Here is a 14,483-nt window from a genome sequence, read left to right as displayed (position 1 = left end):
CGCCGGCAGCAGCAAGAGGGAAACTTGTCAAATGCAGGCAGATGACAATGAACACCCGTTCATTTTCCATTTACATCCTCGTCGATTTTAATCTTGCACGCTACTTTAATCAACACGGAATAATGGAGCCAACTACAGGTTTGTATTCCACCATTAGGAATTGGTGCAGCTTATACCCCCAGCAATGGCCATAGCTGCACTCCATGCCAAATCCTCCAGGAGATCGCAGAAGTGCCAGATCGTTCAGTCAACCCAAAAATACATTTTTAACAGGGAAATTACAGGCTGCATCAGTCCCAGTTCAGAAGAAGTAGTATATTTAGAATAAGAGTATTCAGTAGTGTTGTAAGCTGTTGGCAAGATGTCGCTGTTGGTCACTGGCACCATCTTACAGAAGCCACTTATTTGGGGCAAGTTTTAAAGAACAAAAGCAAATCAACAACATAGCTGGGATCCCGTTCATTTATTTGGAACAATTACCAAACATTACACAGTGCTTGGAGTGACCAGTTTTAAAATAGCATCACTTGTGTGTTTCTGTTCAAAAAGCAACAATTTTTGTCATTGGTAGTTGGCAAGTAATAAACACACTGTGGTTTCAAACATTCAGGCTTGGAGATGCCAGAAACAGCCAGAAGTGAAAATGAAATGATTTTCTACTTCAACAATTTAGGTACTATGAAGAATTTGAAGGTATTGACAATCATCTTAAATATTACAATTAAAATGATTTGGAAATTGTAATCATCGAAAGCACTGTTTGAAGGCAGTCCACTATCTGATCTAGGTGCCTTCACTAATTTTGTTCATTTACAGTCAATCCAAAGAACACATCAGTGTACACTGAATGAATTCCTCTTTTGATAACTATTATGAACCAATACACAGTTTTATGATACTTTAGTAATTTTGCTAGTGTTTAATTCAAATACATAATTTGTTACAGTTAAACAGTAGTTTTTTTTTACCTTTAACTATTTCCGTGAAACTTTGGTTAATTGGGGCAGCTGCTTAATTGGCTCAAAATGTACTGGTCCTGATGTGTCCCAGTTAAATGGCGTTCACTGTAGATCTCAATGAAGATTCTTCACCTTGCTGCCCATCTTGAGTAAATTAGGTTACAGCTTGTCCATTACTTACTTCATGAAGGTAGCTGGATGTTTAATTGAATTATTTGTGGAAGTGCATTAATTGTTTGTCAGTTACATTGCATGGAATTCTGCCAGCAGCAGCAGCCAAGAGATGAATAGGCAATAAAAGTTACGTTTTTGAGACAGAAGTTCAAAATAAGCTTATTAAGGGTGCATTTCAATATCCTTTTCCAAACTTTATATTTCTGCTTATGTCCCAGTTATTTTAGTTGTGGCCATGACAATGACAGAATTATTTTCTTTTCCCATTATTTCAACTCCCAATCCAGTTGAATAGAACACACACCTGCTCCATTGACACTAACTCAAGCCCTGCACTGAAATATTAACAATGTGAATTTATGCAGTACCTTTAACTCAGAGATCAGAATCAGGTTTAATATTACTGGCATATGACAGGAAGTTTGTTATGTGGCAGCAATACATTGCAAAATATAAAAATAAAAACTGTAAATTACAGTAAGAAAAAACAGGATCTCCCAATGGCCACCCATTTTAATTCCACTTCCCATTCCCATTCCAATATGTCCATCCATGGACTCCTCCACTGTCGTGATGAGGCCATGCTCAGGTTGGAGGAATAACACCTTAAATTGCATCTGGGTAGCCTCCAACCTGATGGCATGAACATCGATTTCTTGGACTTGTGGTAATGCCTCCCCCTCCCCTCCAACTTCACCATGCCCCGTACCTTTTCCCTCTCTCACTTTATCTCCTTGCCTGCCTGTTACCTCCCTCTGGTGCTTCTTCCCCCTTTTCTTTCTTCCATGGCTTTCTGTCCTCTTCTATCAAACTCCCCCTTCTCCAGCCCTGTATCTCTTTCACCAATCATCTTCCCAGCTCTTTACTTCATCCCTCCCCCTTCAGGTTTCACCTATCACCTCGTGTTTCTCTCTCCCCTCCACCCACCTTTAAATCTACTTCTCAACTTTTTTTCTCCAGTCCTGTTGAAGGTTTCGGTCCAAAACATTGACTGTACTCTTTTGCATAGATACTGCCTGGCCTACTGAGTTTTTCCTCCAACATTTTGTGTGTGTTGCTTGGATTTACAGCATCTGCAGATTTTCTCTTGTTTGTGATTGCATAACAACTCACATTTCTCTAGAGTCAGGAGTATGCATGGATGCGGGATGACAAATAACAGTGGGGAAAATCTGGTTGAATTCTGTGCCATGAATGATCTGGTCATAGCAGGGACCCTCATTCCATGGTGTAAAGCCAACAAATTGACATGGTGCTCACTCTGGATATGACAAGAGTGAGCACCATGTCACTAACCTTTTTAATGATCAATGGGATGTGGAGACGATCCTTGAAGGATGTAAAGGTGAAGAGAGGAGCAGATTCAGGAAGTCATCACCACCTTGTTGCAGCACTGATGAAACTCAAGCTAAGAAGTGCTGGGACAAGAACACATGTACAAAGATAATTTGTTGCTGAAAAGCTCAAGGCCACCCGTGTGAAGTCTGCTTTCACCATTCAGCTGAAGAACAGATTCCAGGCCTTGCAAGACCTTGACAAGGATGTCTCAGTGGACAGGATCGACACAATGTGTTACTGTTAGGATCCCCAAGAAAGGAGCTGAAGTGATCGCAACAACTGGTGTAGCATTACACTTCTGTCAGTGCCCAGCAAGGTTCTTGCCAAAGTCATTACAGGTGCTGCCGATATGTGCTTGAGGAAGGAGCAAGCTGGCTTCAGGAGAAACAGAGGCTGTGTCGACCAGATCTTCACACTGAGTAACATCATAGAACAGTGCACAGAGTGGCAGAGGCAACTGTACGTGATTCTGTGTTCTTTGAAGAGGCATTTGATAGCATCCACAGGAAGAGCCTCTGGTGAATTCTCAGATCATGCAGGATCCCTTCCAAAACTGTCCAGCTTATCCAGAGTTTCTGTGCTAACTTCACCTGCACAGTTGAGGAAGGAAATTTGAGATTTGAAGTCAAGGCAGGAGTCAGGCAAGTCTGTGTGATGTCAGTGATATCGTTTAACCTGGTGATTGACTGAGTTATGAGGCAAACAATGAAAGATAAGCAGAGAGGCATTAGGTGGACTCTATTCTCTACTCTGGAAGACTTTGACTGTGGATGACCTCACACTACTATCACGTACACACCAGAACATGCAAGAGAAAACTCAGCACCTGTGTACCTTTGCTGGACAGGTTGGACTCAGAATCAGCCAGAGGAAGACTGAGACCATGACCCTCAACGTAGAGTCTCCTCCCCCTGTCAAGGCATATGGCATCACCTTACCCAGCACCTGCAGATTCACCTACTTGGGCCGCATCACTTGGCAGGATGGTGGGACCAAGGACAACATCCAGTGGAGACTCAGCAGAACTAGGAATGTCTTCAGATCAATGAGCAACATATGGGGATCAACCAAATACAGCATCCACACCAAGGTGAAGTTGTACTAGGGCTGCGTTCTGTCCACACTCTTGTATGGGTCAGAATGCTGGCACATGACAGAGGACAACCTTGCCATGCTGTCATCATTCCACACCATTACCCTACGGAAGATCCTCTGTATTCTCTGGCCAAGGAAGATCTCCAACCACGCCTTGCTCTTTCAGAGGTACCGAGAGAACATGGCCACAGTCATGATGAGGAAGCATTGGAGATGAATTGGGCATGTGATGAGAAGAAAGGCCAACTTCATCATGAAGACAGCATTTGATTGGACCCCTGCAGGGGGGAGGGAACGTGGGAGACCAAAGACAACTTTGTGCCATACCGTAGAGGCAGAAATAAGGACCATGAACCACACCTGGGGTACAATAGAGAAGATGGCCAAGGACAGACAGAGATGAAGGACCTTCATTAGTGTCCTAAAGGCCAGCAGTGTAACAGGCAGTAACTAACTAACTAACTGACGTAGTATTGGTATCATCCAGGTGATCCAAGGCTGTATGAAGAGCCAATGAGATTCACCCACTATAGATCTATTGTGGTGATAGGCAAATTGCAGTGGGTCCAGGTCCTTGCTTAGGCAGTAGTTGATTCAAGCGATAAACCACAGATGTGAGTGCTACTGGATGATGGTCATTAAGACCACTCACTCCGCTCTTCTTGGGCACTGGTATGATTGTTGCCCTTTTGAAGCGGGTGAGAGGTTGAAAATGTCTTTGAATGCACCCGCCAGTTGGGTGGCGCAGGCTTTCAGAGCCCTAACAGGTACACCATCGGAGCCCATAACCTTGTGAGGGTTCACCCTCTTGAAAGATGTTGTGATGTTAGCCTCCGAGACAGAGGTCACAGGGTCACCGGTGCTGCAGGGATCCTCATAGCTGTAGTTTTATTCTCCCTTTCAAAGTGAGCATAAAAGGTGTTGAACGTGAAGCATCACTGCCATTCATGATGTTAGGTTTCGCTTTGTAGGAAGTAATGGCCCACAAACCTTGACAGAGTTGATGTGTATCCAATTCTGCCTCTAAAATCAATTAGAGTTGTTCTTTTGCTTTTGGGATAGGCTTCCATAAGTCCTGGACCACCAGATTTGAATGCCACCGATCTAGCCCTCAGCAGACCATGAATCTTCTACTTTATCCATGGCTTTTGATTTAGGTATGAATGGTATGTTCTCATAAGCACACAGGTTTTAATGAATCCTTGACAACAATGGTGTATTCATTCAGACTCAAAGATGAATCCCTGAACACTGTCCAGTTCACTGACTCAAAGCAGTCTTGTAAGAGCTACTTTGCCTCCCTTGTCCATGCCTTCCTGGTCCTCAGTCTCTGCCTGTACTCTGGAAGTAGAAGTACAGCCAGGTGACCCAGACTTTCCAAAGTGTGGATGTGGGATGGTATGGTAAGAGTTCTTGATGGTGATATAACAGTGGTCCAATGTGTTTTTTCCTCTAGTTCCACAAATGATATGTTGGTAAGAATTAATTAGACACTTTTTCCATCTGGCCTGGTTAAAATACCAGAAAATGAATGGGAAGACATCAGGGTACGCTGTTTCATACCTATTGATTATGCCACTCATTTTGTCTAGACCCTATTCAACACGGACCTGAGGTGGAATGTATACTGCTACTCAGATGATGGCTGACCCAGACACTTTATCAAAGTGTTAGGAAACAAAAAATTGACTTTGAGCCATAGCAACAGAGTACAGTCTGATGAGCAAAATCTTAGGCAAAGGAGCATCTTAAAGAAAGAGAGCTGAAGATGTTCACGGTGGGTTTCTAGAACTTATGGCTGAGGTGACTTTGGCCCAATTAACAGTGGAAAGGGTGAGCAGTTTCAAGTTCCTGGGTGTCAACATCTCTGAAGATCTATCCTGGGGTCCAACATATCGATGCAGTTACAAAGAAGGCCTGACAGTGGCTATATTTCATTAGGAGTTTGAGGAGATTTGATATGTACCAAAGACAGTTGCAAATTTCTATAGATGTACTTTGGAGAGTATTCTAATTGGTTGCATCATCATCTGGGATGGGGGTGAGGGGGAGGGGCTACTGCACAGGATCAAAAAAAGCCGCAAGAAGTTGTGAGCTCAGCCAGCTCCATCATGGGCACTAGCCTCCCTAGCATCAAGGGCATCTTCAAAAGGTGATGCTTCACAAAGCTGGCATCCATCAATCAGGACGCCCATCACTCAAGACATGTCCTCTTCTCATTATTACCATCAAGGAGGTGGTACAGGAGCCTGAAGACACACACTCAATGCTTTAGGAACAGATTTTCCCCCTCCACCATTAGATTTCTGAATGGGCAATGAACCCATGTACACTACCTAATAATTCTTTTTGCTCCCTTTTTGCATTATTTATTTAATTTATTTTCAAAAAAGTATATTCCTTATTGTAATTTATAATGTTTTTATTATGTATTACAATGTATTGCTGCGGCAGAACAACAAATTTCACAAAATATGCCAGTGATATTAAACCTGATTTGGATTCGGATTCTGATTCTGAATCCGCTCAACTCTGTCCTAAAGGGATGGCCTCTTAATTTTAAACAAGGTACCCACATTCATTCTATTCTTGCACAAGAAGAAACATCCTCTCCACAGAGGTAAGTATCAAATCATACATCATATAAGTATATTATCCATCATAATGATCTCAGAGAACTTCCTGTAATGTTGTTTCAGGCTGAGACCATTAATTTCCATTTTCACAAAAATATGAAAATCTACATGATAAACAATAATATAGTGCTAGTAAAGTGAAAAATAAGACTAATTAGAAAACAGCAGATATCAACATCAAAATAGTTTTATTTATATTTAGGACAATATCAGCATAAAAGTGGTGGATAGAGTAATATACAATCTAAATGGTTATTTTTATTGACCTCATTAACATCATATTCTGCAATATTGTAATATAATGTTCCTCAGCACTTTAATTTTATCCCCTTTTCAATTTTTGTAACTCGAAACAAAGTGATTCTTTTCATATCCACAATAATAGAAAATACAATCAAAACATTTAGAATATGCTACTTGTTCCTGATATTTCTGATTTCCTTCAGTTAATCTAAGCTGAAACTTTAGAGTTAAGACCTGGATTCCACTACTTTATTTGCAGTCTGGAGTGCAAAGCTTGGGGATATAACTCTACTTCAGTTTGAAATTCCATGTTCACCACAAATTCTGCAGACTCCTTCCTCTCCAGTCCTTGACCTTTCCCACTCAGCTGGCTTCACCTATCAGCTTCCAGATAGCCTCCTTCCCCTCTACCCACCTTTTTATTCTGGCATCTTCCCCCTTCCTTCTCAGTCCTGAAGAAGGGTCTCAGTCTGAAATGTCAACTATCTATTGACTTCCATTGATGCTGCCTGTCCTGCTAAGTTCCTCCAGCATTTTGTGTGTGTTCCTCTCATTATTTTGTCATAGTGAGCTCATCTTTATTAATCCAACTTCTAGTCTCATGCATGTGCTTTCATACCACATCTTTTTGACCAGATCTGATTTTAAAAACAGATAGCTCATTTATTTCTCTAAAGCTTTTACCCATTGCCCACATACTCCTGCTCTCACTTCCCTTTTTGTCACTCTAGTTCTGCCTCTTATTCTCAAGACCTTGCAGATGGCTGCATTTCCCGCCAACCATTGTATCACCCAGATTAAATGAAAAGTATTCTGGATATTATCAGTACTTCTAAAAACTCTAAAGGTTAGATCTGCATACCAGCTGTAAGTTTAAAGATAAGCCGGAGACTAACATGCCAATAACCATATTTCTTTGGCCGTCCATCGACTCTCTGCTCCCTGACATTTTCTAACTATGCGTGAATTAATCTCTGTCCTTGCCAGGAACTTTGATCCTAACTCTTCTGTTGATGGCCATGTTAATCTGAGTTCCTATTTTTGGCTTTACATCACTGTAAAAGCTCTTGCTGTCTCTTCCTTTCTATTTCTGCATCACCTGTTCATGTTCTCTTTGCCTTACGCTTTTCCTCATTCTTTGTATGATCTGACTGTCTGTCTCTCTGACTCTCTGCAGACTGGGTACAGATGGCCACATACTCCTGCATTCACTGTCTGATAGAGAGTGCATGAGAAGAGACTGATTCTCTTTTTCTCTGCTAATCGGCAACATCTGTGCAAACAAAAGGCTGAGAGTGACAGAGGGCTGGGTCCCTGCTGCTCAAGAGGCGCTTCCTAATGAACTCCATCCTGGACCAGCATTTCACCACACCCCACTAACAGACAACAGAAAGTGGAAAGCCAATAGACTCCATACACATCAATACACCGCTATAGACATCAGTCCCCATTAATATACAGTCTTACAGAATGATATTCAGCCACACACAGTCACTGGCTGGGATTATAGGGCTCTTAATGGACTCTGTCTCATTGCTGAAGAAAGACCCTGGAGATTGTGTAGAACAAAATCTGACAGTGAGCAGGAGTAAAACAAGGAGAGGTGCTGCACAAGGAATTTGATGGAGAAAGAGATATAAGCAGCAGTTAGTGAAAAAGAGGGAAGAAGATGTGGATAAAGGGACATTTATAAATGATTGCGATTAAATAAAGTAACAGGCAAAGATCAAGCAGATAAATCAACAAAAGTTAACAAATAGAAGAACAAATAAAACAAATAAACTCCCCTGGAGAGTGATGGCACTATTATTATTAAACCTACCCATATAAGACAATTGATCAACTGCATGTGAGTTCATGTTTCTCCAACATCAGTGCATTGTACTGTTGTTTTATTTGTCATATCGGTGTTTTATTCAATTTTAAAATGGAGTGCAGTTCTAACATGTTTGCATGTTCAGTACAGGTTTTCTCACGATCACTTTCGAAACAAGCAATCACAGTAGGAAGCAGTGGTTGGAAGTGTTGTTAGCACAGTGTTCGTTTCAAATGGCACGTAGTTCAGAAAGATTTACAGTCTCTTCCAGACTTCTGAATAAATGATTTATCACTAAAACGGAAATACTGAGCTGAACACCATTAGGTGAAAAAATTGGTTGGAAACTCTTTTCAAATACTCAACCACTGATCAAGAAGTCTTTTTGTTAGTTATTCTTGGATGTTTTCTTAACTGATCAGAAAATGTGCATTCATAAGTATCCGATAAGGTCAATTTTTTTTTATAATGCACGTAAATTTGTAGCATTCATAGGTTAAATAAATGATCTGATCTTTTGGTGATATTGGTAAAGTGGGGAAAGTTGACCTCCATAAGAACAGTTGAAAATTAGAATGAGTCTGCTTCAGTAAGCTGCTGAAGGAGCTCATCGGGCCAGACAGCATCCGTGGAGGCAAAGGGGTGGTCAGATGTTTCAGGCCAACACCCTACATTAGGATTCACAGTGGAAAGGGGAGATAGCCAGTATAAAGTGGTGAGTGGTGAGGGTGAGGCAAGGCTGACAAATAATTGGTCTAGGTGAGGAAGAGTTGCCAAGCAGATGGAGTAAAGATGGGGAGGGAAAGGTGGAGATAGCAACAGAGGCTTTCTCCAATATGTGCACATTACAGCAAGTGATGTATATAGTTCTGGGTTTAAAATTTATGTGCAGTATGATTACATTTCCGAGCAATGACACCATAAGGAAATCGGGGTCAGAAAAGATTTATATAAAACTACTTTGCAATCTTTGTCATGGCTATTTTTCACTGTTTCCAAGAAATATTATGCTGGATATTTTGATGAGATTTCTCCCATTTAAGAGAGTAAATAAGGCAGGCCCAATCAGTTTACCATATTTGGTCAATGCTATACTAGTTTCATGTCATGCTATGTTGGCCCAATCTGAGGCCCAATAATGGGAGCACAAGAGAAGTTAGGTATTTGCAAAGATTTTTTTTTTTTTATTTTATTTCAAAATATACTTTATTCAAAAATAAATATATACAATAAACCATTCAATAACTCTTCATCCTTTACATACGTTTCCATTATACTCAGTAAAATACCCGTGTTTATAGCCACCCACGTGGCACTCCAGTAGTTCAGCTTAGCATCTCATTGTTGAGGGGTATACTCCTCGCCCACCGACCCCTCCCACTCCCACGGGTGGAGAAACCTATACTGTGGTCCTTCCCCACCGGGCCCTTGCGGTGGCTGCACCAAGTTTCAGTGCGTCCCTCAGCACGTACTCCTGCAGCCGAGAGTGTGCCAGTCGGCAGCATTCTCCCACGGACATCTCCATGTGCTGGTAGATCATCAAGTTTCGGGCTGACCAAAGAGCGTCTTTCACCGAGTTGATGATCTGCCAGCAGCACCGGATGTTGGTCTCCGTGTGCGTCCCCGGGAACAGCCCGTAGATCAGAGAGTCCTCTGTCACGCAGCTGCTGGGGATGAAACGTGACACTAGCCCGTCCATCCTCCTCCACACCCTCTTTGCGAACTGGCAGTGTGCAAAGAGGTGGGTCACAGACTCCTCCTCACTGCAGTCCTCCCGTGGGCAGTGGGGTGCGGAGACGACGTTCCGGGCGTACAGGAGGGCTCTGACTGGGAGGGCCCCTCTCACCGCCAGCCAGGCGAGGTCTTGGTGCCTGTTGGTGAGATCTGGCGATGAGGCATTTTGCCAGATGAACTGGACAGTCTGCTCAGGGAACCACCCCACTGTGTCCATCACGTCCTTCTCCTGCAGTGCCTGCAGGACACTTCGTGCCGACCACTGCCTGATGGCCTTGTGGTCAAAGGCGTTCTCCTGGAAGAACTTTGCTACGTGGGATAGGTATGCCGGCAACGACCAGCTGACTGGGGCGTTGCGCGGGAGTGGGGCCAGACCCATCCTTCGTAGCCAGGGCGACAAGTAGAACCTGGGCACATAGTGGTACTTGGTGCCCACATACCTGGGCTCTACACACAACCTGATGCAGCCACATACGAAGCTGGCCATCAGGGTGAGGGCGACATTGGGGACGTTCTTGCCCCCGTTGTCCAGGGACTTGTGCATGGCGGTCCGTCTCACCCGCTCCATCTTGGATCCCCAGACGAATCTGAAGACAGCTTGGGTGATTTCCGAGCTGTAGGAACGGGGGACGGGCCAGACCTGCGCCAAGTACAGCAGCCCTGAGAGCACCTCACACCTGATGACCAGGTTCTTGCCCGTTATCGACAGGGAGCGCCCTCCCCACAGTCCCAGTTTCTGTTTCACCTTGGCAGTCCGCTCCTGCCAGTTCTTGTTGCACGCCTCAGCCCCTCCGAACCAGATCCCCAACACCTTCACGTGGTCAGACCTGATGGTGAAGGGGACGCTGGATCGGTCGGGCCAGTTGCCAAAGAGCATAGCTAGATTTTTTTTTTTTTTTTATTTCAAAATATACTTTATTCAAAAATAAATATATACAATAAACCATTCAATAACTTTTCATCCTTTACATACGTTTCCATTATACTCAGTAAAATACCCGTGTTTATAGCCACCCACGTGGCACTCCAGTAGTTCAGCTTAGCATCTCATTGTTGAGGGGTATACTCCTCGCCCACCGACCCCTCCCACTCCCACGGGTGGAGAAACCTATACTGTGGTCCTTCCCCACCGGGATTTTATGTGGAGAACTCCAAGATAAAGCTCTCGGTGTAAGGGGCATCAATGTACCTGATGGTCATTGATAAAGGTCAGGTCAAACGCTTTAAGGTAGTAGTAACCATATAACATATAACCATTTCATTTCATTTTTAAAATCTTTTTATTGATATATAATCTTCTACAGCTATGAAATACAAAAGTTCAACAAATTAGTATATATAATTAATAAAGCTGAAGAAAAAAACTTATATATGCTAATGAAAAAAAAAGTTATATAAGAAAAAGAAGGAAAAAAAGATAACCCCAACTAACTAAAAAAACCCACCAACTACAAAAGAAAAAAACCCCATTAGGAACTAACTCCAGGATCAATACGTCTTACAGTCATCTATATATATAAAAGAAGAAAAAACAACAACGGCCAAATCACATTTATATAACAAAATTGGAAGGAAACCATATAACTTAATTCAAATTAAATGGTAATATTTGGCAAAAGAGCCCCACTTTCTCTCAAAATCGAATCGGGGATCAGAAGTTCTACTTCTAATTTTTTCCAAACTAAAGCATAACATTACTTGGGAAAACCATTGAATTAGTGCAGGAGCAGAAGTATCTTTCCACTTCAATAAAATAACCCTTCTTGCCAACAATGTAACAAATGCAATTACATGTTGGTTTGAAAATGAAATACCCTGAATATGATGTGGAACTATTCCAAATAGAACAGTCAATGTATTAGTTTGTAAATTAAATTTCAAAGCTTTAGAAATTGTAGAAAATAAAGATTTCCAAAAAGATTTCAATGAGGAACATGACCAAAACATATGTGACAAAGTAGCTACTTCATTTTTACACCTATCACAATAGTTGTCTATATTAGGAGATATTTTGGATAACCTCTCCTTTGTTAAATAATAACGGTGAACAATTTTAAATTTAATTAAATAGTGATTGGCACATATCGAAGAAGAATTAACCATTTTCAGAACTCGCAACCAATCTTCATTAACAAAAGTCATATTAAGTTCTCTCTCCCAATCTTGTTTAATTTTTAGTGATAGGTTATCTTTTTGTAGTAAAAATAAATTATAAATTCTACCAATGGAACTTCTCACTAAAGGATTCATATTCGAAATAGTATCCAACAAATCAGATTCTTGCATATATGGAAACGTAGAAACATATTTTTGTAAGAAATGTCTAACCTGAAAATATTGCAAGAAATGTGTATGAGAGAGAGAATATTTGCTAATTAACTCTTCAAAAGTCATCAATCGACCATCGCTAAACAAATCTGCAAAAGAACAGATCCCCTTATTTCTCCATAAAAGAAATATGGGATCAGTAATTGAAGGTTTAAATAGCAAATTTTGAAACACAGGGCTAGACAATTTGAATTGTTTAAAATTAAAAGAGTTGCAAAACTAAAACCAAATCTGTAAGGACTGTTTAATAACAGGGTAGAGATTTAAATTGGGAATTTTAGCAAGTTGTAAAGGTAATGGAGCTCCTAATAATGAAGTTAAATGAAATTGTTTAATAGCTTTTAATTCTAAATCAATCCAAGCTGGTTTTTGGCTCTTATCGAGCCAATATAACCAAAAGCATAGTTGTCGAATATTAACAGCCCAATAATAACCATATAACAATTACAGCATGGAAACAGGCCATCTCGGCCCTTCAAGTCCGTGCTGAACTCTTACTCTCACCTAGTCCCACCGACCTGCACTCAGCCCATAACCCTCCATTCCTTTCCTGTCCATATATCTATCCAATTTAACTTAAAATGACAACATCGAACCTGCCTCAACCACTTCTGCTGGAAGCTTGTTCCACTCAACTTCCAGTCTGAGTAAAGAAGTTCCCCCTCATGTTACCCCTAAACTTTTGCCCTTTAACTCTCAACTCATGTCCTCTTGTTTGAATCTCCCCCACTCTCAATGGAAAAGGCCTATCCACGTCAACTCTGTCTATCCTCCTCATAATTTTAAATACCTCTATCAAGTCCCCCCCTCAACCTTCTATGCTCCAGAGAATAAAGACCCAACTTGTTCAACCTTTCTCTGTAACTTAGGAGATGAAACCCAGGCAACATTCTAGTAAATCTCCTCTGTACTCTCTCAATTTTATTGACATCTTTCCTATAATTTGGTGACAAGAACTGTACACAATACTCCAAATTTGGCCTCACCAATGCCTTATATAATTTCAATATTACATCCCAACTCCTATACTCAATGCTCTGATTTATAAAGGCCAGCATACCAAAAACTTTCTTCACCACCCTATCCACATGAGATTCCGCCTTCAGGGAACTATGCACCATTATTCCTAGATCCCTCTGTTCTACAGCATTCTTCAATGCCCTACCATTTACCATGTATGTCCTATTTTGATTAGTCCTACCAAAATGTAGCACCTCACATTTATCAGCATTAAATTCCATCTGCCATCTTTCAGCCCACTCTTCTAAGTGGTCTAAGTCTCTCTGCAAGCTTTGAAAACCTACTTCATTATCCACAATGCCACCTATCTTAGTATCATCTGCATATTGGGAAGTTGTGGGTTGAACATCATTGTGGACTTGTGATTAATACCATGCAGTACATTCTTCAAATTTATCTGCCCTGGTTTCCCTGTTCTTTCTTAATTAGAAGATCATAATATCTTTCTCCACGTCGAGTATATGTTAAGATCCTCTGCTAATATTCTGGCTATCTAATATTCTTGCCTTGGATTGCCTTGTATTGTGTTATGAATGTGAAAACATGCTTCCATTCCTTCATGAACCCTGAAGCAGGGTGCTTAATATCATTGCATTGCTGCTTCAAGCTTTTAAAAAAGTTCATGACAACAAATAATACTTTATCATTTCAGTTTATTTTAGAGGGCACCATTGTAGAAAGACTTAAATACTTGTATTTCCTACATAAGAGCTAATAGCCAACATTCATCTTAAAAACAATCCTCAACAAGTCCAAATTGAAAAATATGTACCGTATTATTATTCACTTATGTTAATTTAGGTTAAGTTTTTTGCTTTCTGATTTTTTCTCCAATGTATTATTGAATTCATTGGGAGATTATATGTAAATATCCTGATCAATACCACCTACTATTTATAGTTTTACCCTCTGCTCAGTCACCTTTGAAAGCCTTTTTGTTTCTTTGTTTTTTAGGATGTGTCACTGGCTGGTGTTTACTGCACACTTACAACAGACCTGGAGAATGTCGTGATGAACCACCTTCTTGAACGATAATGTTCTTGGGTAAGGAGTTCTGCCATTTAGACCCAGTGATGAAGAAGTAACAGCAATTTTCAATTTCAAAGGTACATTTAATGTCAGAGAAATGTATACCATAAA

At 41.1% G+C, this 14,483-nt stretch overlaps 1 long non-coding RNA gene across 1 annotated transcript in view; it reads left to right on the top strand.

The window, feature by feature from the left end:
* The window catches only part of LOC140199775 (uncharacterized), a 56,807-nt gene that overhangs the window by 34,705 nt on the left and 7,619 nt on the right, over positions 1–14,483 (top strand). Inside the window, exon 3 of the long non-coding RNA XR_011886486.1 lies at positions 14,298–14,387. This is a non-coding gene — a long non-coding RNA (uncharacterized lncRNA). The remainder of the gene's footprint in view (positions 1–14,297; positions 14,388–14,483) is intronic.

The sequence above is a fragment of the Mobula birostris genome, chromosome 6 (genome assembly GCF_030028105.1).
Source record: "Mobula birostris isolate sMobBir1 chromosome 6, sMobBir1.hap1, whole genome shotgun sequence".
NCBI lineage: Eukaryota > Metazoa > Chordata > Chondrichthyes > Myliobatiformes > Myliobatidae > Mobula > Mobula birostris.
The sequence above is the reverse complement of the archived record's forward strand: the minus strand, read 5'-3'. Positions and strand labels throughout refer to the sequence as shown.